We start from the raw sequence: 27,449 nt of genomic DNA on the forward strand, positions 1-27,449 counted from the left end.
CTTACCAATCATTGACCGATACTCATTCTCATTTACTAATATTGAATCATCTTCCTTAGTTAGTTTATAGTCGGTCACCATCGGTGTACCAACTAGTTTTCTCTCTTCCATGCCAAAGGTCTTTAATACCTCTTTGACATACTTGGACTAGGTAATGAAGATACCCTCTTTCATTTGTTGAATCTGTAAACCAATGAAGAACTTTATCTCCCCAATAAGAGACATTTCAAAGTCTTTCTTCATTTCATCTTCAAATGCATGGCTCATTTCATCATCTCCTCCAAAGACTATGTCATCTAAAAATACTTCACAGATCAGAATTTGATCACCTTCAAATTTCAGCTAGATGTTGCTATCCTCACTTGTTCTCTAAAATCCTATTTTCACAAGATGAGAGTGTAATCATTCATACCATGCCCTAGGTGCTTGTTTCAATCCATATAGGGCTTTGTGTAATCTACACACCATGTTACTGTCTTCTGATAAGGCAAACCCATCTAGTTGCTCAATATACACTTCCTCTTCTAGGATTCCATTTAAGAACACAAACTTCACATCCATTTGGTATACCTTAAATCCCTTGAATGCTGCAAATGCAAGTAGCATTCAAACACCTTCTAGTCTAGCCATAGGAGCAAAGGTTTCTCCATAGTCTTCTCCCACTTCCTGAGCATATCCCTTGCATACTAGTCTCGCCTTATTTCTTACAATTGTGCCTTCTTCATTTAGCTTATTTCTAAAAACACCCATTTGGTACCTATGACATTCTTTTGTTCTAGTCTGGGTACCAAGGACCATGTTGCATTCTTTTCTATCTGGTCTAGCTCCTCTTCCATTGCCTTAATCTAGTCTTCATTTGTAAGTGCTTCTCTGGAAGTCTTGGATTCCAATTCAAAAATCATGCAAGAGTTTTCTTTCACCTTTATTCTTGTGAGTATCCCTGCATCTTTATCTTCTATGATCTGCTTCAGATCATGATGTAGCTTCACATTTCTAGGAATGACTCTAGCTGTTTCTGCTTGCTTTTCCTCTTCTTCTTCTTCACTTACTTCTTCTTCTTCACCTACTATAGCTTCTACTGGTACAGGAACACTCATATTTTTACTTGTTTCTTTATTAACCAGTTCCCAAAAGTCTACACTAGGTTCATCTTCCACTTCCTCGCTATAGGTTTCCTCTGGGGATTCATCAACCCTGACATTGATACTCTCAACAATTTTCTATGTTCTATTGTTGTAGCACTTGAGAGATTTACTCTTAGTGGAGTACCCCAGAAATTGTCCTTCATCACATTTAGCATCAAACTTGCTCAGATGCTCACCTCTCTTGATGTAACACTTACTACCGAATACTTTAAAATTGTTAGGATTCCTAGAGATACTGAGGGGGGGGGGGGGTGAATCAGTATCTTACCAGTTAATGGATTTTCTTAACTTATTAAATGAATTGCATCTCAAAATAGTATACCGGTAAACAAGAATTAATGCATTAAATAAGAACAACAACCACAACATAGAAAGCACACCATAACATAATTTTTTTAATGAGGAAACCCGGTGTGGGAAAAACCTCAGTGGGATTTGTAACCCATAATATTCACTTACTGGCCAATAAGTGAATATTACTCTTATAATAGGGGCCTGCACATGCAGGAATGCCAACTGCCTATAGCTCACCACTTAAATAAAATAGAAGTCTCACTGACTTACAAAAGGTGGATTATATAAATCCAATGTCATGTACTGCTTTGGATCAGCATCTGCTATGCCAGGTTCAGTACCAGTTTAAGCTCTGCAATAATCATAAACCTTACTTTACAATCTGCCTGAATATTTGCACATGATATCCAACTACATGTCCTCCTTACAAATGTTCTCTAAGATCTCATACTTATATATGAGCCTTATTACAATATGCCTTATTGGCTTACAAAAAGATATTACAATTAATTACAAAATACAATAAACAAAATCCTATCGGCAAGGGTGTCGGTAATCAATCTTTTCGGTGTCGGTGAACTGTATGCCGATGTAGAGTCTATCGGTGCTGGTACCTGCCAGAGTCATATGATTGTAAGGTTTCCATCAATGGCAATACTTTCAATCACCTACAATTTCTCATTGGAGTGTGTATTTCCCAACAATCTCCCCCTTTGGCATTAATGGTAACACTCATGAGAAAAAGCCAAAAAGTGTATCCAAAAAGTGTTTTACCAAAACTGTCAAAACTGTGTTATCAAAATTGTCTTCTAAAAAATGTGTGCTCCCCCTAAGCTGGTGATCTCTTCTAGCATATCCTTTTTCTCATCCTTTACTACTCCTCCTTTGGCATCAATGACAAAGGCTGTCATTCAATGTCAGTTGAGTGGAGTTCCTGTTATGATATAGTTAACTGATGGGTTACAATCTGATATAACTCTACTAAAGCAACATTTAGACTATTGTAGAATCTATCACTATCTTTCAGTGTTGTTTCAATCCTCAAAATTGTACTAGTGAGTGTGTGCATTTTCTCTTCCGGTGTCTTAAGTCTTGGAACAAGAGCCTCAGAAATCTCTTTTCTCAAAGAGATGAGGATATCCAATTTAGGACTTAGTCTTAACTTTAGGTCTTTTACCTTAAACCTTAATCTTTCCTTATCTTTTTCAATTTTTTCTATTTTCACTTCAAATCCGGTAATTTCCTGTTCTACTATCGTTATTGAATCCGATGATCCTATCAAGTTGTCAACAATATCATTGATTTCCTTTTGAGCTATGTTGATTTCTTTGTCTATATTCTCTATCAAAATGTTAGTTTCGCATGTGTCTCTATACAAATTTTTGAAGTCCAAAATTGTCTTACCTAATACCGATAATAAGGTATCCATATGTTCCTTATTTTTCTTGACTGTCTCGTCAAAGAATTTTTCCTTCTCTTTATTTATTTTCTCTTTAAAATTATCCTCATTGATTTGATCAATTGTCAGTAGGTTGTCGGTTATATACTTAGACAATATGTCTAATTGGATCAAAGAATCTTTATTTTCTATGTTACACTTTGGAGCTATCATCTTCAAAATTGGTAAAGTGTCATCAATAGCCTTATATGCTTGTGCATTACACTTTGTTATTTTCTTTATTGAGTCTAATAACACTTATGTTACATTAGTTGGCCTAAATTCAGTGATAGATGTTCTGGATGACTATCCAATTGTCTTCACAATCTGCAATCCATCGGTGGTAGTAATAGCTTTGCTTTCCTCTTTCTCTGGAGGATCTATTTGAGTTTGCATTTCTATTACCAAAGGTTTGGGCTTGTCAGATGTAGCTGGTGGGACTGTTTGGGTATGTACCTATGAAGAAGCTTGTTGCTCTACATGTTTCTCAATGTTTTTCTCAGTGTGAACCTTTTATTCTGTCGGTTTCTCTGTGTTCTCTCCTGATGGTGTCTCTGTTTGTGCCTCTAATGATTTTATTGTGTTATCCACTACCTATTTTTCTGATTGAAACTCTGATTCATCTATTGGTTCCTCTTTGTTTACCTTTGTACTGTCTACTGTCAGTGAATCAATAGATACATTAGTGTGTGCACCTATGGTATCTGCCTTTCCTATATCTAGGGGATCATTTGATATTTTAGTTTGTTGCTCATTCCCAATTTCAGTGTTATCAACTGCAATATTTCCTGTCGGTGGCTCTATCGCCACATCCCTCTTGTCAGTTGTTTCCTTATCCACCATAATATTGACTTCCTGTGTGTCAATGTTCATTGTGTATAACACCACAAAATTAGGGCTGGTGTCCTCATGTGGTGTATCCATACTCTTTGTTGTCGGTGGTGTGTCAATAGTTTGTACCGGTGGAGTATCAGAAGAACGTGGGGGCAAGTTACCAGTTATCTTTATGCTTGGGGGTCCACCTACCTTTCCTTTCCCTTTATCCTTATCTTTTTCCTTTTGATAGACTTTAAAAGTCTTTGGTCTCTTAAGCTCTTCTTGCTTTTCTTTCTCAACAAAAAATATATCCCACTTATCTGCAGTGTCTTCTGGTATCTCATTAATTCTTCTTGCCATTAATGCTACATGTCAGTGACAGGTTGAGAATATTGTCTGGTTGGCCTCATTGATCAGCTCATCAATCTCTTGAGTTGAGTTCACTGGGTGGACTACAAGTAGTTTTTCTATTTTGATCTTTTTATCTAATTCCACAATAGCTACCCTTCTAGCTTCTAGCCATCTGTACAAGTCATTTGGTACATCATCAACAATTTCCATCTAAAATTTCTTATAGATATCAAGATGTAGTAAAACATTATTCTCTATACTTTCTTTTTTATCATTTTAAAGTGTGTTATACAACTTGTTGATGTCTGTTAATATGCCATCTTCATTTATCTCATTCAGAAGTTTGTCAAAAGGAGGAATAACCTGTTTCACTTTTCTTTTCTTTGGGGTCAATTTCTTAGCTTGAGGCCTAACTGCCTGTTGTTTTTGTCTTTTCCTTCTAGGTGTAGGTGAGGGTATCGGTGAGGGTTTTCTTTCTTTCTACCCTTTTGAATTCAGCTAGTACCTCACTGTCCAGGGAAGTAGAAACTGGTGAAAGATGTGTTTCCGGTTGTAGTCCTTCCAATTCACTCTCCTTAATACCAGTTTTGTTCAATACATCCTCTTTGATTTCTTTGGCATGTCTTGTTCCTTTCCTAACTATCTGTTTAGTTTTCTTAATCCTTTTCTCTAATTGGATTTTTCTTTCTATAGTTTCAACATCACCAAATACTTTTTCTTTCGGTTCCTTAGGGGCTTCTAAGAGGGATTTTGTATAGGTTTTAACTATGTTCTCATCTGCCTCATATCCCATCTCTATAACCCAAACAATCCTAGGGACAACTGCCTCCATCTAAATTTCATCTTTCTTGATCACAAAGCATATCTCCTTTTGGTATTTGTCAACAATAGATTGAGATAGCCTTATTCTAGTCTTCATCCTAGCCTTCAATGCTTGAAAATGTTCATTTATGTTTTTCTCCCTCTCATCTCCCATATTGTTTAGTATGTCTAGAAGTTGTTTTCCTACAGGTATATCAAAACCAAAGTCTTTTCTGCCAATACCAAGAACTTCCATAGTAATGTACAACATTAAACATACAAGCAGGTTGCCAAATCTAAAAGTCCGTTTCTTATCTCCTTTAATTTTTTTTAAATTGTCTATCAGTTCATCTTTTAGCCACTCACATATATAAATCTTTGCATTGTTATTCACCATGTCATATGCACTTTTGATACATAAGATAGAGACTGAGTTTAGTGGGTTGGCATGTGTAGTCTTGTATCCAAGAATTGTTCTAACAAATCTAACATTGATATATTTTACTTCATTTACTCTTAGGGATCTTTTGTCAAAAGTTGCACCGATTAGGGTCATCACAGTGTCATTTGGAACCTTTTTAGTTTTGTCAGGCCAACTACCAGTGGAAGGTAAGCCTGTCACTGCCCTAACTGCCTCTTTTGTAATCTTATGGATGGAATCCAACCAAAAGAACTCCCAATTTACTTTGCTCAAGACAATCCTTATCACATCCTTAGGAAAATCAGGGATATTAAGAATATCCACAAAACCTAGGGTTTCCACTATCTTGTGTTCCAGTTTAACATTTCCATGTTCATCACAAATTAAAGTTCTATATATGTTTATTATTTCTTCAGCTCCTAGTTCCTTAATATGACAATGTATATAGATTCTAGGATCCTCAGCATAAACTACTCCCTTAGTTATTTTTGAAAATGCTCCTAGGGTATCATCCTTCTTCACAATTTCAGGAATGATTTTAAACACGGGTCTTGGGTGCTTAATAACTTCAATCACAGTAGGGTTTCCAATGAATTCAGGTGTAGAGGAGGAAGCCATAGTTATAAATACCTTAATCTTCCTTTAGGATGATTTGCTTGGATGATTTGCTTCACTTCTCACTATTGATGCCTTTGCTCAGGATTTTCGCACTCTCTATAAGTTTGAATGCTCGGTGAGTGAGAAAAGAGCCAAAACACTTGCTTTATAGTGTTATTTCCTTCAACTGCCACATTTAATATCTCTCGGTTAAGTAAAAACTTAACTCATCTGCCGGTAAAGAAGTATATCAACTTCTCATCATCAACTGAGGGTAATCTAACATGTTTTTCAATTTGTTGCCATACCCCCAAAGGATTATTTCTCAGTTAGATGAAGAACCTCCTGCCGGTGAAGTGATACTCTGTTCTACCAGTGAAGGAATAGCTTCACTAACATTCATGTCTGACTTTCTAATCCATTGTTTTGAAAATTCTTGCTTTACCTCTTCAACCTTTTCTTTACCTTTCAAACTGGGTCCTTTGTTATTTTTCGGTGATGCCTTACTTCTACAAATTTTTTCCATATGTCTAATCTTGTTACAAGCATAACAAGTCACATTATTTTTCTGAATAGCTTTTCCATAACCTATCTCAGTATGTGTTCTACATTGATTAGATAAGTGTCCAAATATTCCACAAATATAACATCTTACATTCATTCTGCAATTTTCTGAATTGTGTCCAACTTTGTTGCATTTAGAACATTGACCGGTGGGTGGATTGGTGTTCTGATAGTTTCTAGATCTACACTGATTTTCTCTGTGACCATACTTGTTACAGTTAAAGCATTTCCCACTGAATTTGTAGGCATTAAGTTGTCTTACCGGTTTACTATGATCATGATTGTTTGCAGTACCAGAGCTTTCACCAACTTCAAAGCCAAGGCCATTAGTATCTCCATTAGGTTTATGATTTTTTAGCATGTCATCAAGATCTTCTGAACTTCTCTTAAATTTCTCCTTGTGTTGATTTGCAGTAGCCAACTCATTTTCCAAGATTCCTTTCTGTCTCATGAGTTCAGTTCTATCATTTTCTATATGCATCAAATTTGTCTTCAACATACCATTTTCATGACTGAGTCTTGTGTTTCATTTCTTGCATCATTAAGTCTTCTAACCAAGTCATCTTTAGTCTTCTTTCTATCTTCAATGTCTTTACAAAATCTCATGGTAATATCTTGCATCTCATTTTTCATTGTATTCTTTTCTTGTCTCAGCTTCTTCACGAGGTCATTAAGAGTTTCTTTCTCATCATCATCACTCTGCATCTTCTCAGAAAGTTCTCTTCTTTTGTTCCTAGAAATAGTGAGATTTTTCTGAAGTCCTAGAATGATTTCCTGTGCAACCTTCAGATCATCTTCAAGTTTCATATTTTTCAACGTTTCCGCATCATAGCCCACAAGAGATGTTTCCAATTGCTTTCTCAGATCATCCATTTGTACCGGTGTTAGAATCTTCCTCAATTTGTTAGGATTTTGAAAATAGAGGACCAGGCTCTGATACCAATTATTAGAATTCCCAAAGATACTGAGAGGGGGGGGTAAATCAGTATCTTGTTGGTCAATGGATTTTCTTAACTTATTAAATGAATTGCATCTCAAAATAGTATACCGGTAAACAAGAATTAATGCAGTAAATAAGAACAACAACCACAACATAGAAAGCATACCATAACATAATTTTTTTAATGAGGAAACCCGGTGTGGGAAAAACCTTAGTGGGATTTGTGACCCATAATATTTTCTTACTGGCCAATAAGTTAATATTACTATTACAATAGGGGCCTGCACATGCACGAAGGCCAACTGCCTAAAGCTCACTGTTTAAATAAAAGAGAAGTCTCAGTGACTTACAAAAAGGTGGATTATATAAATCCTATGTCATGTATTGCTTCGGATCAGCATCTGCTATGCCAGGTTCAGTACCGGTTTAAGCTCTGCAATAATAATAAACCTTACTTTACAATCTGCCTGAATATTCGCACATGATATCCATCTACATGTCCTCCTTACCAATGTTCTCTAAGATCTCATACTTATATATGAGCCTTATTACAATATGCCTTGTCGGCTTATAAAAAGATATTACAATTAATTACAAAATACAATAAACAAAATCATGTTGGCCAGGGTGCCGATAATCAATCTTTTTGGTGCCAATGAACTGTATGCCGATGTAGAGTCTGTCGGTGCTGGTGCCTATCAGAGTCATATGATTGTAAGGTTTCCATCAATGATAATACCTTCACTCACCTACAATTTCTCATTGGAGTATGTATTTGCCAACAAAAATAACTAATAGTGGGAGTCTTCCTAGTCCAATACTCATAAGGGGTTTTAACTCTACCTTTTTCTTTATGAGTACCCGATTCATAGTATAGACTGCAGTGCTCCCCACTTCTCTCCAAAACATGTGCAGCTTTTCCTTGGATTAGCATTGTTCTGGCCGCTTCAACTACAGTCCTATTAGTCATTTATTCTATGACTTCCCATTGTGGTGTCCTTGGGGTAGACAACTGCCTCCTGATACCGCTATCTTCATAGTACTTGTTGAATTCATCAGAAGTGAATTCACCTCCTTGATCAGTTCTGAGGAATTTTATCTTTTGACCACTTTCCTTCTCTACTAATTCTCTAAAGGCTTTGAACTTTCCAAACGCCATAGAGTTGTCTTTCAAGAATGTGACCAACATTATTCTTGAGTAGTCATCAGTAAATATCATGAAATACCTATCTCCCTGAATACTTCTAGCATTCATAGGACCACACAAATCAGTATGCACAAGATCAAGTACGTTTTCTCCTGAAAAAGACTTACCTTTGAAAGTTGAGCAAGACATTTTCCCAAGTTGACTTTCTCTGCATAAATCATTCTCTGATTTGTTCAGCAAAGGCAATCCTCTTACTGCCTTGAACTTACTCGCCTTTACAATACTATCTAAGTTCATATGATAGAGTCTTATGTGCCATATCCAACTGTCATCAAACTTTGACATCAGAAACTGACTTATCTTTGCATTAAGCTGAAACAAGTTACCTCTGGTCTTCTTACTGGTGGTAATAATTTGACCACTTTTTCCAATTATACTGTAAACTCCACCTTTGAACTTCAGAATGAGTTGTTTATCATTTAGTTGAGAAACACTCAACATGTTATGCTTAAGACCTTCTACCTAGTAGACATCATCTGCACTGCTCTTTCCATTCAGTGAGATGGATCCTTTTCCTTTTACTAGGCATGGTGCAGCATTGCCAAATCTGACAACAACTCCATCATATTCTTCTAGAGACAAAAACTTTACCGAATCACCAGTCATGTTGTGTGAACAACCACTATCAATAATCCACTCATTAGAGTTGTCAATGCGAGAGACGAGTGCTTTCTTGTGAGACACTTCTTCCTTTATAGCTACAAACACTATGTCCTCATTCTCTTCATTCTCAGATTCTTCATCAATAACACCTTCATCCACTACAACAAGACAATTTCTTCTATTTCCTTCTTTATACTTTCTAAACCTCTCTGATTTATCCTTATTGTCATTGTTACGACAGTTAACAACTATATGTCCTATCTTATTGCAGGAAAAACATATTAAAGGAAGCTTGCCTCTGTATTTTCCAGTTCCCTTTAGAAGTCTCTTGGCAAGAAGAGCTTCAAACTCTATCGGAATCTCTTCATAATCCCTACCTCTGCTTTGCATGAATTCATAACTAGTACTTACTTCTTTTCCTTTTCTGGTTGGTGAAATAGATGCTCTGAAAGATGACTCAGTCTTCTAAACAATGCCATCATAGCTATTCAACTCATATGTAGTCAACTTTGTAATGAGACAGTCTAAGGGTACCTTGTTTTTGTCAATAGACCTTAGTTTCTGAATAGCAGAAACTCTAATTGCATAGACCGGTAATAATGATCTCAAAACTTTACTGACAATGGTGGCATCATCAATTGTTCCGCTAGTGCTCTTGATATCTCCAACAGCTGTCTTGATCCTTATGCCATATTGTTGAATGGTTTCACCTTCAACCATCCTCATGTCTTCAAATTTTCCTCTAAGGCTCTCTTCCTTAGCTTGCTTGACATGTTCATCACTGCCATAAATAGTTTCCAAAGTGTCCCATACATCCTTAGGAGTGTCCTTATCTTGTACGTCAATGAGCTCAATATCGGACAAACTGCTAATAAGAGCTTCCAAACTCTTGATATAGATCTTCATTTTGTCCTTCTATATTTTGAAGTTATCTCTATTGAACTTACAACCTTCCCTCTTTATCATTAAGGTAGGATCTTTTTCCTCAAGCGGTTAAGCTTATATCACCGAGGACTTGGAGTTGCTCTGATACCAATTGATGAATAATGATGAACAACAAATACCCTAATTGGTACTAAGAGGGGGGTGAATCAATACATACAAAAACTTCTTCGCAACATATCAAGTTAAAACAATCTTAACCAATTGTCTTCATTACTGAACTTAACCATGGCAATACCGGTTAAACAGAATAAGACTTCAGAAAATATAAACAGGTAAAACTGAATACTTTAAAATACATTCAATACTTGATAACTACTTCACCCATAAACATATGCATGTGATATATTAACAATACCATAACCATTAGCTTTGCATGTATAATCACTTAAACAAAGAATACTTAATCATCACATGAAAATGCACAACTCATGACACAAAAATTTTTTCATGTGGAAACCCAAATGGAAAAAACCACAGTGGGGATGAATACCCGCAAGCTTGTTTTGAACTCTTTTGAACCTCGCTTTATTAGGAGCCTAGCCTGGTTAAAGACTTTACAATAAGGTTGTGCTAGGAACCGATCCTGTTAAAGATCACCCAGTAAAGGGATGGCTATATACCTTGTTAAAGGTTGAAACCCTGTTAAAGGTTACCTTGCTAGAGGATTTGGAGAACTCAATGAACCTGAGTCACCTGGTCAGAGGATTTACAGTAAGCCTATTAAAGCTACCCAACAAAGGGATTTTCTTTCTGTTGAAATGGTTAGAAGACAACAGGTAAAACTCTAATCTAATAATAGCACTATATGCTAAGGAAGATCCTTTTTAGTTCCTCTACTCTGCAATCATACTCTGCAGTTTTCTCTCACTGGTCTGGCAAGTATCTCATCACTTGGATACATACACAGCTTTTTCCAACAACTTACAATAACAAACATCATCAACTTTATAGACAACAATTAGGTCGGTAGCATAAACCCTAAACCCTAATCATTTAGGTTTACAAATATAGGTGGTCCAATCCTGATCGTTCAAACATTTTATATAGAATGAAACAATCTCAAATAGATCACAAGTCATTCTGCATCATCCATTCTTCACTGCACATAGAAATCTGTAACCCATCATGCTTTCTTCTCATATCACTAAGAAAAATGTTCATTCCCGAGGTTGACATTTAATGCAGTCGATCCTTCACATGAAAGATCCTCAAGGAAATCCTTCATGTGCATAAAACTGACGTGGCATGAAATCTCATCCTGCAATCAACATCATGCTCAACTAACTTCATGAAGATGGACAACCCCCAATTGACTTCTAAGATACTCAAAAGTGGTCTTAGGCAGAGGTTTGGTAAAGATATCTACAAGCTGCTCCTTGATAGAAACATGCTCCAAGATAACATCTTTACTTTTAACTTTTTCCCTCAAGAAGTGATACTTCAATTCAATGTGCTTAGTCGTTGCCTACAAAGTAGGATTTTTTGAAATTTTTATTGTACTTTTATTATCACACAAAATCTTTATTGGTTCTGACATTTTCATCTTAAAACCTTCCAAAATGTGCCTCATCCAAATAGATTGTGTGGAATTCATATAAGGTGCTACATACTCAACTTCAGCAGTAGATTGTGAAGTACAACTTTGCATTTTACTACTCCATGAAACTAGCCTTCCTCCTAGAAAGAATGCTCCACCGATAGTACTCTTCCGGTCATCAATATTTCCTTCGCGATCAACATTCGTGTATGCCTTCAAATCAAAATTTACACCATATGGATACCATAACCCATAGTCAACAGTACCTTTTACATATCAAAAAATTCTCTTGGTTGCCATCAGATGTGCTTCCTTTAGATTCTTCTTAAATCTAGCAACAATACCAACTGCATAGGAAATATCCGGTTGATTGTGAACAAAATAGTGTAATTTGTTAATCATTGACCTGTATTCCTTTTCATCTACAGACTTAGATGCATCTTCCTTGGACAACTTACAACCTGTAACCATTGGGGTTCCAATTGGTTTACAGTCACTCATACCAAAAGTATTCAAAACCTCTTTCACATACTTAGATTGAGTAATGAAAATACCATTCAAGTCATTTGTTGTATTTTCAAGCCTATGAATTTTTTTATTTCCCCTACTAATGACATCTCAAACTCATTCTTCATTTCATCTACACAAACTATTTCTCATGTCATCATTACCTCTAAATATAATATCATCAACAAATACTTCACTGACTAGTATTTCATCTCCTTCAGACTAGAGATAAATGTTGTTGTCATCACTGGTTCTAGCAAAGCCTATCTTCATTAGATGTGTATGAAGTCGTTCAGACTATGCTCTGGGTGCCTACTTTAATCCATACAAAGTTTTATGCAATTTGCATACTATGTCTTCCTCATCTGTCAATGCATAACCATTGAGCTACTCTATATAAACCTCTTCTTTCAATACCTCATTCAAAAATGTAGACTTAACATCCATCTAGTATACCTTGAAGTTCTTATGAGCTGCAAATGCAAGTAAAGTTCTAACACCTTCGAGTCTTGCTACTAGTGCAAAAGTTTCTCCATAATCTTCTCGTTCTTCTTGCGCATAACCTTTGCAGACTAATCTTGCCTTATTGTGAACTACAACACCATCTTCATTTAACTTGTTTCTGAACACCCATGTAGTACCTATAACATTCTTTTTTACTGGCTGGGGTACCAGGGTCCAAGTGTTGTTCTTCTCAATTTCATCCAATTCCTCCTCCATAGCTTTAACCCAATGATCATCACCAAATGCCTCCTTGGCACTTATAGGTTCAAAGGTGGAGATCATGCAAGAGTTCTATGTTATTCTCCTTCTAGTTAGTACTCCAACATCCTTATCCCCAATAATCTGTTCAGGACTATGATTCAATCTCACATACTTAGGAATAACATGACCATTCTCTTTAGGTTCAACTTCTTCATTATCATCTTCTTTTGAAATTATTTGTTCGGGTTGAACAAGTACATTAGGATTTGCTATACTGGTTCCTTATTTAATAGTTTCAGGTTCCAAAATCAAAATGCAAGGATCTTCATCCTTTTTCTCAGAACTAGTTTCTTCTTAGACTTCAGGACATTCATCTACACGAACATCAACACTCTCAACAATTCTCTGTGTCTGGTTGTTGAATCACCTCTTTTAATAAAACAATTGCTTCCAAATATCTTAAAATAGCTAACATCAGGTGATATCCCATACTAGTATTAATAAGGGGTCTAGTCCTTACCTGTTTTCACCATAACTCGGTTCATTGTGTAGATAGTTGTGCTTAGATATTCTTTCCAAAAGCAAATATCTACACCTCCTTGTATCAACATAGTCCTAGTAGCTTCAACCATTGATGAGTTGTTTGTCTCTACTATACCATTCTATTGTGGTGTCCTTGGTGCAGAAAGCTTCCACTTGATACTGTTCTCATCACAATACTTAGTGAATTATTCAAAAGTAAATTCACCTCCTTGATCTGGTCTTAGACATTTAATATTTTTGCCACTCTCTTTCTCAGCTAAGGCCCCAAATGCCTTGAATTTACCAAAAGATTCATTCTTATCCTTCAAGAATGTGACCCACATCATCCTTGAACAATCATTAGTGAATATCATGAAATATATGTCACCTTTAATGCTTCTTGTTCTTATTGGTCCACATAGATCTGTATGAACCAAATCTAACAAGTGCTCTATTGAGAAGGACTTTATCTTGAAAGTTGAAGAAGACATCTTTCCTAACTGACATTCTTTACAAAGAGCATTCACCGGTTTTTCTAGTTGAGGCAGACCTCTTACTGTCAAAATTTATATGAAAAAATATCCTATTCCAAAGCCCACTATCATCTATTTTTTCCATCAAATAGTTTCTAAATTTAGGATTAAGATGAAATAGATTACCTTTGGTCTGTTTCCCAATTGCAATCAATTCACCTTTGTTGTCAAAAATTTTGCACATACCATTTCTAAACTCTAGTGGGTATCCTTTATCATTAAGTTGTGCCACACTCAAAAGATTGTGCTTTAGGCCTTCAACCCAATAGACATCGTCAGCACTACTATTCCCATTAAGAGAAATAACTCCCTTACCTTCAACCATATAGGGTGAGTCATTGCCAAATCTGACAACACCACCATCAAATTCCTTCAGGAAAAGAGTTTTTCTCCGATCACCTATCATGTGATGTGAACAACCACTATCAATGATCCAATCATCAGAGTTATCCATCTTGGATACTAATGCCTTTTGATCTGATATTTCTTCCTTAATAGCTACAAACACAATATCTTCACTAGCATCATCATCAGATTCTTCATCAGTAATACCATTGTCAATAGCTACAAGACAATCTCTCTTTCCTTTACCCTTATGCTTCTTAAATTTGTCTCTCTTGTATTCATTTTCACCATTAGGGAAATTAGCTTATATATGACCAATCTTGTTGCATGCAAAATATTTTAAAGGTAGCTTCCCTCTATATTTACCAGTGCCTCTAGGCAGTCGTTTTGCCAACAATGCTTCAAGTTCCACTAAGTTGTCTTCATCATCAACATCTCTGCTGGATCTAGATTCATAGCTATGGTCGGTATCTCTACTTCTTCTCGCAGATGGGTTAGAGACAAAAGCTTTGAATGTAGATTCTAATTTTTGTACACTACTATCATAGCCATTTAATTCAAAGGTAGTAAGTTTGTCAATAATATAGTCAAGAGTTACCTTTGTCTTGTCAATGGATTTCAACTCCTGAATATCTGCAACTCGGACAACATACACCGATAGCAGGGTTCTCAGTACCTTACTAATCACTGTGGCATCTTCCACTTTCCCTCCTACACTCTTTATTTCACCAACTATCTCTTTTATCCTTTTACCATAATTCTAGATATTCTCACCTTCAAAAATTCTTATGTCATCAAACTAAATTCTCTTAGACTCTCATCTTTAGCAATCTTAACATGTTCATCACCGCTATAAATCTCTTCAAGTTTTTTCCATACTTCATATGCGGTTTCATGGTCATGAACATCTACATATTTAGCATCAGACATGGAACTAATAATAGCCTCTAATTCTTGATGATTTTCTTGTCGTTCTTTCTTCTCATCATTAGTGAGGGTTCTAGTCGGTGTAATATACTTAGTTTCTATATGATGCCAATATTGACTGCCAAGACTCTTAATGTAAATCTTCATTCTGTCACTCCATATTCTATTGTTATCTTTGTTGAACTTCGGACCTTCTTTCTTCATCATGATCGACAAGATCTTTTCCTCGAGATGTTAGGCTTTTAGATTAAAGAGGACATGAGACACTCTGATACCAATTGATGGTATGATGAAAGAATAAGTATCCGATAGAATACTAAGAGGGGGGGCGTGAATCAGTATACTAAAAAACTGATACAAATTTTCCAAACTCAAATTCAATCACACAAAGTAAACATATCACAGTCAAGATCAATATTCATAAGAATACTTGACATCAAATGGTTTGACTGTTATGACAACTTAACAGTAAACAACTCCAATCTTGTAAACATCAACAATGCTTAATCATATCTCAACATATTCATCTCTCAATGCTTCTAGTTATCATGCCTTATCATAAGTTAATCAAATCAACAAATAAGATCATAACCACAAAAACATTCACCACTTGACACAAATGTTTATACGTGGAAAATCCAAATAGGTAAAAACGACGGTGTGATGAGACTCACAAGGATAGCTATTTGAACTCTTCTGATGTTTGCCCTATTAGGAGCCAAGCTTGTTAAGAACTAATTTCAGTTAGGAATCACCCGGTTAAGGGATTTACAAATATGCCTTGATGAAAAGCACAATACCTTGTTAGGAGTAACCTCGCCAGAGAATTTAAGAATCCAAGCTAATGGACCGCCTTATTAGAGGATTTAACAAGTAACGAAGCTTGTTAGAGCTTACCCGATTAAGGGATTTTATTTCTGCTATAACTGTTAGAAAACAACAAGTTTTCTTGATCTGTCTGAATAGCACTGTATTTGCTTGATCAGATCCTTTTAAGCTTCAATCTACCTTTACTCAAAGTGCAGATCCATTCACCGGTTAGGCAACTACACACTCAACGGGTTTCTGCCAATCTTGTCAACAACTTTTATAAACACCTTCATCGACCTTAAATACAAATCAATAAGGTCGCTAACACAATAAAAACCTAATTCTCATCATCGAGATTACAAACAAGTCAGTACAATCTTGACCATTATAAATCATAACAATCTCTTCACATTCTTCAAGAAAATTCCACCCGCTCCATGATCACCCTTCATCGGACTTTGTAACTCATCACGCGTTGTGCAGTAGATGCAATTCACTTTGCTCCTTCCCTAGACAACAAACAAACATGACAAAACAATATGAACTTATCCTTATACAATGATCACATGTGTCTCCATCATTACCGCTCATCAGATAATAAACCAACAAACTTGATCAGTTAGGGTTTAACAACTGATAGGGTTTACCTATTACATTACATAGAAAGGTTGAACCCTTTACACCGGTTTACTGGTTCAACTCACAAACTTAACATACCGGTTTACAACATCTTCCACAAATCTCTTCCTACCAGTTACTAGCCAATATCAAAAACAACAATATCAGCAATAACATGAATACCATTACTGGTTGAATTGCTATCAATGACAACGTATCATTAATGCAATCTATATATAAAATGCCAACAAACTAAAAGTGCCAACAATTTATATTGTAGGTTTAAAAGGTACCATTCTCAAACTTTGGCTATGCTCAACCATTTTAGGCACTTTATAAAGATGAATTTTCTTTCTATAATTTCTCTCCGCTTTCTTATTTAGTTGTGGTTGCCTAGTGAAAACATAATGTGTTATCCCTTCATCATGGATTTTCCCTCACATGACAATCGTCAATGCACTACCAAAATAAAAAAATATTGAAACCCCTACTTAGTCTTAGAAGGGGGAGACTGTTGTTGCTATTATGGATGAGGAAGTCATTTAAAATGACACTTCTTCCTCTTGGTCCACTTCCTTTGAATGGAACCTTGATGATTCCCTTCCAAATGCATCTAGGTTGGCCACCAATCCTTTTTCATTGGTCTGAGTCTCCCCTCCTCATTCCCTTATTTTTTCTTTCAAAGAGCTTGGTTTAGAAGAGATTTATAATAAGATGAATGAGTTATGCATTTTATATAATAAATTTAATGAGATCATTAAATGGCTATTGGCTCAATTAACTACTATGAAAGATAATATCAATAAGCTAGAGGCTATGGCTAAAGAAGATGCTAGGTCTATGGATGGGTCCTTTGAGGATAAAGATGAGGTGGTGTGGGATATGGATAATGATCTTGTCGAGAGACTCAATAAATGGGAATCCTTGGAAGAAGATGTTAATTCTCTAAAAGTGATAAAGCAAGAATATGGAGAGGTCTATCTTTGTTCTTAAGGATATTGAAGATGCACTAAAGAATAATTTGGATGAGATTGTTTCCTTTATCAAGTATTTGGTGAATATGACAAAGGCATTGATGTGGGTTCTATAGTAGGAGCTAGATAGGAAACATTCCAAGAGAAACAGGTCTATTGAGATTGGTGCTAGAATTTTGGAGTTGTCTAGTAAAAAAGATTATGAAATGGTGATTTCATAGTTGTTACTTTTTCCAAGGAGGTCACTAAATAAAAAAGGCCCTCTTTTTGGGATAATCTTAATATACTTAGCCATGAATGAAAAGTTGTGAGATCCCCTAGTTTGTAAGAAAATCTATTTGTGTCTCCGGGGGGATATTTTTTTTGTTTCGGTTCTCAGTCCATTTTTTGGCTTTTGTCTTGTTCTAGATTTTTTACTTGTCCTAGGCCTTAGTGTTGGTCTATCTCATAGCTTGTGAGACCCCTCTTTTATACTGGTAGGTTGCTATGTAAGGGTTCAAGCCCTTTCCTAGTTTAACTGATCAAAACAACATAATGTAAATACTGCAAATCTAATCATTATCCAAAAAAATTAGATCAATCAAAACTATAAATGCTCAACCATAAATTGAAAACCATTAACTATGAACAATAAACCATATCAAGATATAGTTTAGTTGTAATTGATGTTGAGAGGCATTCTATAATGGAAATAAAAATCACTTAATTGTTATCTTAAATTTGATATCTATTTTTGACAAAAAGATACTATTATCTCTTTTTTGTGTCAAAACACCATGTATTGTATATTTGTCTTATTTTTTCTCGTTCATTAAAATTTGGAAGAAATTTTAATGTTTTAAACTAGACTCTATTTTTTCACATTCAAAATATTTTTTAAGTTATTTTTATTAGTTCCCAAAGTATTGAGGGGGTATATGTCTCTTTTTATTTATTTTTTCAGGATGTATCGAAATTAAAATTTTAGTAAAAACTTATGTATTCATTGAAATATTAGAAAACAATCAACCATAAAATGCATGGTGTTAGCTAGTTTTTTATTAAAAAGATTTTTGAAATATAAAAAAGGTTAATATTCCAAAAAGGGGTCTATACTAGATGCAATGATATATTTTTACTTATAAAAAATCAGAGCACTTTTTATGGTATTTGAACCCCTTGATCTCACCATTACAAAACATATTAGTTGATAAAGAAGTTCTAGAGAAATACAACTCTTGTTATTATTGTACATCTCAAATTGTGTGCATAACTATCCTCAATTTCTTATCAAAGATTGTTTTTTTTTTAAATGGCTATTTAAGACCCTCTTTTGGTACCTTATTTCCATGCCCATACCCTTTTACAATATTTAACATTTATGCCAATGTTATGGTATCTCCCTTGGCGATTCTCTAATGAGGTGGTAACTTCCAAAACTAAAAATAATAATAAAAAATAGGGCTGCTTGTAATACATACATAATGTCCTTGCATCAAACTCCTATGGTTTTAAAAATGTGAGTGATTTCTCTTTATCAATATTATTCAATTACAATTCATATACTTTGATGCTACAAGTTATCTTGTAGTTGAATGTCTTACATTCTTCTTTTCACTTTTGTTCTTTCAACACAAGTTACTTCTTTTTTTTAGTCTTCTTCATATATCCTATATACTTGTTATAGTCAATGATCATGAATTTATTTATTCCCCTTTATCGCATGCATATGATAAACAACTGATCATAAATGTCTTCAATTTAGCCAAAAGATTAAGTCAAATTTCTTCCTCATCCATTCTTGATTCACCTTACTTTACACCACATTATTTTATAATGGTTTATGATATTAAAACTACCAAATAGTTTCTCCTCTTGGATACCTTTTCTCTTTTTTGCAACATTGCAAATAGCTCTATATATCAATTACAAACATTGAACTTCCTTTTTCTATTATTTAATCTATATCACTTCCTAGACTATAGTAGTTTTCTCACGATGAATTATTTCCTTATGATAAATTTTTAATTTATTTCTCCTTTATTCAACTCCATTTAGCACTTCATTTCTTATACATTTCTTCTTTATGTATTTTCTTAGTTTCTATAACACATCCCTTCAACCTAAAATCATTTTCTTGACTTAATATTGAATGCATTATAAACTTAAACGACCTATCTATTAAATCTAATTTCTCACCACTAACTTTTGTTGCATCACTACACTTGTTAGTGTCCTCCAAATTGAGCACCTTTTTCTAAATGTGTGCCCCCCTAAATTTAACACGTGTTCATAATTCTCATCATTGCATTCTTCCAACCATAGGTTTTCCATTGTTGAAACAACAACTTGCATTTTTATTTTGCTCTTCCCCAACTTATTCAAGTTTCACCTATCAAATTTTCTATATTGGAAAGTCCATTTCTAATATAACGTATCTTGTCTACCTATAGCATCATCCCACCATCACACTTTCCCCTTACTTCTACCGCTTCTTTTTTAGCATATACTATAATTATTTTTAACACCATATACAAATCATCATGCATCCTCTCCTCTTTTTCCTCAACACTTAGTAGTTCTTTATTTCTTATTGTATCTACTTGGAACATTATCCTTATGGAATTTTTCTCACCCTTATAAATTCCATCAACTATAAATATGATTTCATTACCACTCACTACTTCCACTTGTAGCACAATGGAGGTCCAATTATCAACATGTCAATCTTCATAGTTCGCTTCATTTATTACATGCACTTGGAATCTGCTTAACTCTAAACTCCACTCAAGCATAATCTATTATCAAAATTTCTATAGTTCTTTTGTAATCTTACTAGTATCAACATCATTCTATGATTTTCTACCACTCCAACTCGTAGCACCTTTGTAACTACATCAAATTCATTTACATATTGATGATTTCATTTTTCCTTTGTTACACCTCCTTGTATCATCTTTTGCATCATATCTAAACCCTATTCTCTTTGTTTCATTCATTCGCAAGAAAATTTATGCACCGTTCATCATGTCTGTATTTCTCTTTTGTAACTTCCTCATGAAACTCTTTCTTGCCTTTCTCCTCAAGTGGAAAGATCTGTTGCAAAATACCAGCAACTTGTATAATTTCCTTGGTTGTTACTTCTCTTTCATGCTCCTCTATCTGCATAATTATCTACACCTTTTTGTCAAATATCTCTCCATCCTTAAGTTTACACACTAGCATCTATATTCCTTATTCCTATTGGCAAGTCTCTCTTGAAACCTCATCCTCCATCACAAGTATCTCTTCCTCCTCTTTATAACATGAATGTAGACCTACAAATAAAAAAAAATGTTAGTTAAAAATTGATGCTTATTCTTCCCCTCTTTACTTATCTCTAACATGGCTACCACTTAGCTAATTACATCTCATGGGTAGCCTTTTCCTTTGTCTTAGTTGTTACACCAACATCTTGTAGCTTGTTGGATGCATTATCTTATTTGTACTCATCCACATGGCCTCTCTCCTCCTTATTTCTCAATTGTCCATGAGGTCTTATATGGGTTGCACAGGACCCAACTCTTCACTTCCAGGCTACTCACTCTTCCTACTCATAGCCTCTTAAGGCAATCTTATCTACCCTCTTGTACTATATTTTATTAGGTTTCTTCTTTGCCCCCTTTCCTAGGATGACTAACATATATCATTTCTTCTTCTCTTTAAGGTTTTTGATCATGTATCAATCTCATTCAAGTGCCTTAGCATAGCTTAAAACTTTTAAAAAGTTTAATGCTAAAATGTCAATAATTTTTTCATCCCCATTGCCACTATATTCCCTTTTATAGGCATGAGTTCTTCTCTTACTACCTTTAGAGACACCCAACCTCTTGTGTATTCTATTTGTAGTTGTAACTACACCATTTTCTTTCCTCCTATACTATTGTTATGTTGTTATTTTTCATATTTCATTTGGGAGAAATGGAAAATAATTAAAATCTTTGAAGTGATGAGACATTAGCACAATGGTTGGTACAACACTGTATAAAGAAAAATAATAATATTTTTTTCTTCAAACAATTTCTAAATTTAAAAAAAAATTAACTTTTCTCTAAATATTTTGACAAATTTTCAACCAACCTATTCATCTATTACAACATGAATTTAGACAAAAAATAATATTTACTCAATTTATCTTAAATACGTACCAATTTTTTAATAGATATACAAGCAATAAAACCTTATCACATTTTCAACTAATTGAATCTGTACACTCTTAAATAGTTTATATTCTTCTATGAACTTAAAATATACAAATTGTTTCTTTTGCTTTGTAAAACAACATTGATAAATATCTCCAAATACCAATATGTTTTTACGAGGTAATTACATGGGGGGAACTGCTGAAGGGAAACAATTCTAAGAGCCATGAATAAGGGAGAGTGTCAAGGTTAGAAGTCTTTTCCATTCTAAGAACAATGGTATAAGAAGGTTGTCAATTTTTATATTTCTTTTCCAACATAGTTATTAGAAATAAAATGAAGTCGATAAAGAATATAGTTCACACAGCAGAACAGGTCAGTAATGGCCGGTTTGTACATCTTCTAGAAGGCAGATAATGGGGCGATGCAAGTGATGCTGAATATAACATTAAATAAGAAAAAGAAAAATAGTTGCTCCCTTTAAACAATTTTAGAAATTTTTAAAATTTATTTTTATCTTAATATTTTTACAAACTTTCAGCCAGTTTATTAAGCTATAACAATATGAACTGAAATAAAATCAATATTAGCAGATATACAAACAATATAACTTCTTCATTCTTTGCAATTTTTTGTTAACTTCTAAAATCAACAAATACATATAATATAAGATCTAAAATTAGCAAATATATATAAAATAAGATAAGAGCACATTCTTACATTCTAAACTTGATAAAATATACTACAATACAAGAAAAGATATCATGATGTTGGGGATGGGCACATCAAGTTTGATCCAGAGAAAAACACCTATCAGGTAATTGTTATAATAGTAAATCTTTATCTTCTCCAGACAAGTAAATTAGTTGTTTTGATTTATAGATCTGTAGAACAGAGATGGGAAATGAGAGAAACTCACTTAGGACAAAGAGTTAGGGAATACAAGACAATTAGCTTTTTTTCAAGCATTTTTATGCAGAACTAAAAAATTTACTGGTTTTCTGAAGATGCCACAGATGTGGGTATGTATTATCTAAATGGAGAAGGAAATATCAAGTTTCTTCATATTTGGGGATGCAATGTCTAAGACACCAGACTTTGAGAATTGTTATGTACAAGGACAGAATGATAATGGTTTGTAAAGCTGAACCAATGGAACTCCCATTATATTCACATACTTTGATTTTTTATGAGTTTGATGAGATTGGCTTGTAGTGGAAAGCTGAAACTGCTTTATGTTCAGATGTCCAATGCATGCCAAGCTCAACAATCTCATAAACATTCAAAACATGTACATATGCTGGGAGATCCATTAGTTTGCTTTTACAAACCATTGCCATTCTTTCCTTAGGCATATCGATTCCCAAGATCTGGTGCAGCTGCATTACACTGGCATTGCGGCAATCTCCATTCAAATCAGTACCCACATCTGCCCCATTTAAAAAAAACCAGTACATTTTCCGTCATGCACAAGAATGCTTATAAAAAAAACTAATTATCTTACTTCCTTTTACTATTTGATCCAAGTGAACATCTCTGCTTTTCCTTCTCCCTTCTACAGATCTATAAAAAAAAACAACCATTTCTGAGAAGATAAAGACATGAAATTATTACATTTACCCGATAAGTCCTTTCGTTTGAATCAAACCTGACTTGCGCACCCACATCATCATGATATCTTTCCATTGTGAGCCACTGCATCTCCGTAGCCCTCTACACTGTTTCTTGGTCTAGCCACTGATTCTCTCCTGGACTTCTTCATCTCTCTGTGAGGTGCGTCTAAAAAATCCCTGTAGTTAAATAGAATTAAAACTTGCATTGCAAGAAACTTTAGGGTTTTTCCGAGAACGTGGGGTGTTAATTAATATTAGTTAAGCAAAATATTATTGATAAATTTTATGGCGTTTAACTATTGGTGTTGTTTGCGGTGTGCAGGGCTTCGCACAGTTCTCAACAGGAGAGAACGCACGACTCCAGAAGTAGGTGCAGGGCCGCCAAAATGGAACTTTGACAGAGCGCATAGAAAAACATGGATGACAAAAAGTGCTTGCGGAGTGAAAGTAACATTTGGCAAAATCACAAGACAAATTGCAGAGTATGGATTCGAATCACCTAGCTGTCGATAAGGGTTTTCATTCGGAAATGACGTGTTAGCTCACAGGCCTGGTATGATGGTTTCTGCTATGGATTCGTAGTCGCATTGCTAAAATTTTCATCTCTGCTAAACTTTATTTCAGTTTTGCATATAGAAATGATGATATGATTGAGCTTTCCAATTTTTTAGGCTGCCAGCGGAGCATGGATACATGGCGATTAGGGTTTCAGTTTTGGCATTATTAAATTCCATAGGCTGCGTTTATTATATTCTTTGGGAGCCTTAAATTTTGCCCTTGTTTGTGAACAATCAGCAGCCCTGTGATCTGCAATTTCTATTGTCATTACCTAGAGAATTGCAGTGATTTGCTAAGCGTTGGAGAATTTTTATGGTTTATGTGTAGGATTAGTTTATTGCCATCTTATCTTGTTTTGGGAATTGATCATCTTCCTCTCCTGCTAAATTGTTATGGCAATTGGTCCGTGTGTTCTGATATTTTCATCATTGCCATCCATTAGACAGCGAAAACAATGTTTAATCCGAAAGTCTTCACTCCATTATTTTGTTTTACTCACTATAGACTGAAAGTCTGCAAGTCCATCCCCCAAAAGTGTCTTTAATTAGAATGCATCTATCATTGTATCCTCTGATTCTTTGCTTCATTTTCCGAAATTCACGAAGCCTCTAAAAGAATATGTGAAAAAATAAGGATTAAGAATCTGTGCTTCAACCTATTCCTTTTTAACGATTTTCAGTTGATTTGCTGAAATGTGTGCAGGAAACACAACTATATTGCTGTACGCATAAGGTTCCTGTATGTGGAGATTGCATCTGCTTTCCTGAACACAGTGCTTGTGAGGTGATCTCAGTTCATAATCTCAATTTTTTGGGTTTCTTGTCGTGGAAAATAATATATAGAGATATTCAGTACTCGTTCTCTGTTACCATTTAAACCCAAATTTGAGATTTGATAAATATAACCTAAACTACATGCAGTCACCATTGAGTATCCTCTGTTTGTTTCTGTAATACAATGCATAATTTAGGGGTGTGGGCTTGTTTCTGGCTTTCTCCCGGAGACATTCTTAAGACGTTATGTATTATTGTATATGGGTGGATAATAGGTGAGGACATATGCAGAGTGGATGGTTGATTCCAGTTGCAGTTTCCTACCAAAATGTAGCTTTTGCTTGCAGATACTGACTCATTCAAGTCGCTCTGTTGCTCAGCTCGGCTGCTTACGTATGTTTTTCCTTGAACTTCACTAATGTTGATTTTACACGAATGAGATTATTTATTAGCATAGGACAAGGCTAATCATGGAAGGATTGTGCTCAGATGTTTTGCATAATTCGTGCTTGCTTCTACTTTTTAAAGGATCCTCATCTCCAACTGGTTACACATGTCCTTCATGCAAATCACAAGTAAGCTTCTATGTCTGCTAGTGTCTTCTGCTGCTAATATACTAGCACCCAGTTTAGTTTGTTTCAGAGCAAATGATACAGAGCTCTGTTTTGGTTTGAATTCTTGCGAAGATAAATGTGTTCTATTTTAGCTCAATGCATGAACCATTTTAGTTTCAATAAAGTGTATGTTGTTGTCTTCAGTCTTAGATCAATAAGCTAGAAAGTTAGGAAGACATGTTTGTCCTTTTCACACTAAAGCATTCTTTTTGGAAACTGTAATTAATAGTAAAGCCAAGTAAGCCAAGATTAATTTATAAAATATTATATTCTTGCATATTGCATGAAGATTTTGGATATAAATTTGTAATAGCACTTCGGGTTTAGTTCAACTACTATTTTAATCCAGGCTCCAATTCAACAATAGAGTTCTTGCAAACTGTTACATCTAGCACAGAGTATGGTCATTTTTCTGATAGTATGAAATTTTCTTTGTAGATATGGCCCACAAAGAAGCAGTTTGTTAGTTCTGGTTCTTCCCTTGCCAATCAGTTGGAGGAATTATTTGCGAAGGTGTCGACTGCACACATCAGTCTCACAGATCTATTATCTCTGATCTGCAGATGCTTGATTTTATGTTTCTCAATTACATAATGTTGCTGAACCAAATCATTCAGATCCACATATTTGAAATATATAAAATTAGATCTTTTCGAGATCATATTATCATCACATAGAGAAACTAGTGAAAATAAATGCATTGCAGTGGCATCTGAGATAATTGCATGTATTTTATTAATCAAACACGATTCTTTTCTTGCAGAGCCATATTTTTATGTTGGACAAGAATTCTCTATTGCCATTAGCTTCTGAACTATTATCAAATTTCTCTGAGCAAGGATTCTCACAGCCACGTTCTGAGATTCGATCAGCAGTTTTTAGTTTGTCATCACCTCTTGCTGAAATGTAAACAGATCCGAAGAGTCAAAAGGCACAGCAGAGCTATATTCCTAAAGATCAAAATGTATTAGAGAGTGGGGAAACACTTAAATCACCAAGAAAGACGATAAATATTGAAACTCCAAAGTCTTGTTCACCTGAGATTGATAAGCTTTTTGTACATTCCCATGTCATGGACGTAGAATAACTGATTTCTATTTTAAGTAATCTTCATATTGTTAATTTTGCAGGGTCCTGAATGCAAAAGCTGAGAACAGCCAGCAAATCCGGGAAAGGATCAATAGCAAGCAAGCCCACTGACACAAAAATAAAATCACACAATTTATTACCATTGTACTAGTTTTGCACAACATCGTTAATAGGCAGCCGACATTTGGCAAACATATGTAAATATATATCTCTTTCTTTCACTCTGTATTGTTGTGCTGATGTTAAATCGGTTGACAATGTGATATGTCTCTTCTCTCCCCATGACTTTGATAATTGAATTTATAATTATCTGAAATCTGTTGTTGATTAAATCAAAACAATAATAATAAAATAGATTTCATCTTGCTATTTCTTTGCCACAAAAAACAATCACATTTCCTACTGCCTGTGCTTGGCAGGAACTACGCTGCTTGCAACTCTTGTATGATTAGTTTTTTTACAACATAATTTAAATCTTTAGAATTTATAATAATATTTTTTAAATTAATTTAAATATTTAATTTTTAAAATTGTAGACTATCTTATTATTCAAAACTAATTTTAATATTTGATCTTATATTGCATGTTTGGAACATTTTCGAAATAAATTTTAACGCTTATGATGTCAGAGCCTATGTCAGAGCCTATTTTCAAGAAGACATTGCTTATGATGTCCGAGCCTACTTTCAAGAAGACATTGCTTATGAGATCAGAGCCTACTTTTAAGAAGGCATTGCTTATGATGTCAGAGCCTACTTTTAAGAAGGCGATGTTAGAGCGTGCTTTTGGAAGACACGACTTATGATGTCAAGAGCTTGTACTGGGGTAGACTTGATCCCTAGTGGATTCATTAAAAAAAAATCCAATTCACCTTTTGAAACCAAGGGCCCATTGACTAAAGTAATTTTAACATTTAAACTTAGAATGCACATGTGGACTCTCTCATTTTTTTATGTTGTGAACCTCCCTATTATTCAAAACTCATTTAAACATTTAATCTTAGGATGGACATGTCATATTTAATGTTGTGGCCTATCTAGTT

At 34.7% G+C, this 27,449-nt stretch overlaps 1 long non-coding RNA gene across 3 annotated transcripts; it reads left to right on the forward strand.

Annotated features, from left to right (window-relative positions):
- Nucleotides 1–23,637: 23,637 nt before the first annotated feature.
- On the forward strand, nucleotides 23,638–26,776 carry LOC131062707 (uncharacterized). 3 transcript variants are annotated; one of them, XR_009371981.1, is made up of 6 exons: nucleotides 23,638–23,926; nucleotides 24,634–24,714; nucleotides 25,194–25,279; nucleotides 25,757–25,831; nucleotides 26,082–26,282; nucleotides 26,449–26,776. It is a non-coding gene; the product is annotated as an uncharacterized LOC131062707 (long non-coding RNA). The 3 variants fall into 3 exon arrangements; XR_009371980.1 differs by having other exon boundaries at nucleotides 23,640–23,926; nucleotides 26,082–26,776; XR_009371982.1 differs by lacking the exon at nucleotides 23,638–23,926 and adding an exon at nucleotides 24,457–24,494 and having other exon boundaries at nucleotides 26,082–26,776.
- The last annotated feature ends 673 nt before the right edge of the window (nucleotides 26,777–27,449 follow it).

Source organism: Cryptomeria japonica, chromosome 3 (assembly GCF_030272615.1).
Source record: "Cryptomeria japonica chromosome 3, Sugi_1.0, whole genome shotgun sequence".
Taxonomy (NCBI): Eukaryota; Viridiplantae; Streptophyta; class Pinopsida; order Cupressales; family Cupressaceae; genus Cryptomeria; species Cryptomeria japonica.